Raw genomic sequence first — 3,669 nt, 5'->3', positions numbered from 1 at the left:
ACCTTATTTCACTTGAGATGAACATGGGATTAGTGTTTCACAATAATTCAACCTTGGGTTAATAAACACCAAAATAATTAACAGCTTAAGTATAGAGTTTTAGATAACCGTCTTAAGCTCTCCCATGGTCTCCAGTCCATCTCAAGGCACCTGCATGGTCTAGTTAGCATAGTTTGGTACCCATCTCGGGATGGGTCCATAATGATCATCTAAATGTGCCTTTGGTACCCAAATTGCCTTTGTGCTAGTTCTAGGTGATCTTGTTATAGATCTAGCACAAGTGTATGATTTGGGTCTCCTACGCGAATAAGATTGACACAAATTCACTTGCATAGGAATCTTACCTTTATAACATACCTTGGATAGATGACCCTGCTCACCACACTTGTAGCAGAAACGTCGCTCAACTTGACACGACGCTTGCTGTGTGTCATTTTCCTTAGTGAGGGTCACCTTGGAGGATGCACATCCTTGATTCTTCATGACCGGACATGAAGTGATCGTGTGGTCCTTTTTGTTGCATCCAAAACAACTCCTTGTCCCTTCATTCTTGTCTTTGTACGGACAAGACGCGATGAGGTGGCCTAACTTCTTGCACTTGAAACACCTCCTTTTTCCTTTTCCCTTTTTGTACTTGAATGACATGGAGAGAAGGTCAGTGCAAACAACATGATTAATTGAATCTTTACCTTTTTCCTTTTTCATGTTGATTTCTTCATTTGTAGCTTTGGGAACATTCTTCTTGTTGAGCTTAACACTTGCTGCAGTTTTTCCTTTCTCAAGCTTCTTCACCACGCGCCCGTGGATATCTTGAGAGAGTTGAGCAATGTGTCTTCTCCTTAGCTGTCTTTGCTTCTTGTTCCCACGCAATTTTCTTTTTGATCCTGCAACTTGTTTCTCATTCAAACATTGGCTTTCTTTTGACCAACAGGGGTTAGCACATGGTGATGAATTATCTAAATGTGTACTTGTGCAAGAATGAAGTTCACATGAATTTAAGTTCGTAATTACGACCTCATGAGCAACTTCAAGCATGATATGTCTATCCAAAAGATTATCATGATAACAAGACAATAAGTCATATTTTTCAGTAAGAGCAAGGTTATAATTACTTAACAATTCTACTTGATTCCTAAGCATAGAATCTTCAATTTTGAGCTGAGCAGCATTAGATAACACATCATGATTGTTTCTTTGCTCAATTAAAATCGATTCATACCGTTGGACCAAATTCTCATGAGAGTACTTTAGCTCCTCATGTTCTTTGGTCATCTTCTCCAGGCTGTCGTTGGTTTTGATGAGAGTCTCCTCTAGCCTGAGAAGCGTCTTGCCTTGTTCCTTGTTTCTTCTCAACAACTTAACCAAGAGAGCTTTGTCCGCTTTGTTGAGATGGTTGTAGAAACGGCGAATCTCCTCTTCTTCCACATCATCGGTCTCATTTTCCCTGTCATTAACGTCAGTGGAAGCAATATAGGAAAATGTACCTTGTGATGATGAAGATTCATCCTCACTATCATCCTCATATTCTTCCTCATCATGGCTTTTGTCTCCACCGTCATTGTTAGCAATAAAACACTTATTATTAGTGGAGATCAAACCTGTCGACGAGGTAGATTCATCGTTGGGTGTCCATCGTTCTTGATCTTCTCCCTTTGAATGGTTAGCATCACAAGCAATATAGGGAGTAGAAGTAGTACAATTTGCCACAAAATATTTTACTTTAATTCTATTCCATAAATCATGAGCATCAACAATTAAGTCATTACCACTACTCATGATGGCAAAATAAGCACCTCTAGAAAGAGAATCAACTAAGATGCTGCAAGCACGGTGATTGAGAGAAAAACATCTTAGTTCATCATTAGAGGGATTTTTACTAATATCAGATGGAAAAATACTTCTCCTAAAGATCTGTCTCAAATCAGGATCAACACTCATGAAAGCATTATAAATAGAGACAGACCAAGATTTGTAATTAGAGCCATCGCCTAAAAGAAGTTCTACAGATACCTCTTGTGACGACATCGTTATCTCCGGACGGCTAAGCCCACACTGGAGAGGCCTAGCTCTGATACCAATTGAAAGTTCCCTTTGACCCGGGAACAGGATCTGGATGTCGCCTAGAGGGGGGTGAATAGGCGAATAAAACTTATTACTTTAAAACTGAAATTCTTACTCTACTCGAAGACTTAGTACGCAGTGGAGTGAGAAGACTCTTCGAGTAGGTTGCAGCGGAATGGAAGATCCTGTCTCAATATGTCCTGCACTTCAAATCAAGCTTATAACATAGATAAGTATTGAAGTGCAGATATAAAGACGAGTAAGGCAGAGAGTCAGGATAGAACAGAGCACACAGACGCAAGGGTTTAACCCGAGGTTCGGCCAAGCTTGAAATGCTTGCCTAGTCCTCGTTGGAGTTAGCCACACCTGAGCTTGGAGTCTATTTCAACTCCTTCCTCCGTTTGCTCAGATCTGTCAATATGACAGATAGAGCCTTTCACTATTGAGTGGGGTTACAACAGAACCGCGGTTGCTACAAACTTCTTGGCAGCACCTCGGCAGAGTAACGACACGCTCAAGACCTTGCTCTAGCTCTAAGCAGCACTTCTCCTCTCTCTTAAGGCTTATAGATGTGCCTTCTACACAAACTATAGAGTTACACACACAAGGGAGAGTGAGAATTGATTCGAGTGATGTCTACACTTGTTGGCTGCACTTGTATATTTCTTGGAGGCGCCTAGGAGTCCCTTTTATAGACCCAAGGGGCCTAGGAGCCGTTGAGAATAAATCTGGAAGGCCATCTTTGCCTTCTGTCGTCGGGCGCACCGGACAGTCCGGTGCACACCGGACAGTGTCCGGTGCCCGATTCCTTTCCTTAATTGGCGAAGCCGACCGTTGCAGATCTGGAGCCGTTGGCACACCGGACATGTCCGGTGCACACCGGACAGTCCGGTGCCCCCTTCCGACCGTTGGCTTGGCCACGTGTCCCGCGCAGATCGCGCGGTCGACCGTTGGCTCAGCCGACCGTTGGCTCACCGGACAGTTCGGTGCACACCGGACAGTCCGGTGAATTTTAGCCGTACGCCGTCAGCAAATTCCCGAGAGCGGCCTCTTCGGCCGAGGCAGCCTGGCGCACCACCGGACACTGTCCGGTGCACCACCGGACAGTCCGGTGCCCCAGACCGAAACAGCCTCTTGACTGTACACAGCCAAGTCTTCTCTTCTCTTCTTCTTTCTGTTTCTAACACTTAGACAACTATATTAGTACACAAAACCAATGTACTAAGGCTTAGAAACATACCTTCTCTTAATTATTACATCTGTAGCATTTCACATGCTTGAGCTTTGATGTTGGACTCATAAATCGTCGAGTCGGCTTGACTTGATCTAGATTGACATTTCTTAGCTCCAACATCCTGCAAAGGTCACATAGAACATCTCCAAACATAGGAACAACCCAAACTAAAGATCAGGATGAACTTAGCTCTTTTGGGCTGCTTCCAGTTCTGGTTTTGACACTTGTTCTCCTTCTAGTGACCTTGATCTCCTTCTTAGAGCTTGATCTTGAGCCTTATGACTTACACCACATAACTGTAGCTGTTACCTCATTGGCTGTAAGTCACGTTCTTATGTAGTGATCCTTGATGTGCCGTAGCTGTTCTCAACTCG

Source organism: Zea mays, unplaced genomic scaffold (genome assembly GCF_902167145.1).
Source record: "Zea mays cultivar B73 unplaced genomic scaffold, Zm-B73-REFERENCE-NAM-5.0 scaffold_192, whole genome shotgun sequence".
Taxonomy (NCBI): domain Eukaryota; kingdom Viridiplantae; phylum Streptophyta; class Magnoliopsida; order Poales; family Poaceae; genus Zea; species Zea mays.
The sequence above is the reverse complement of the archived record's forward strand: the minus strand, read 5'-3'. Positions refer to the sequence as shown.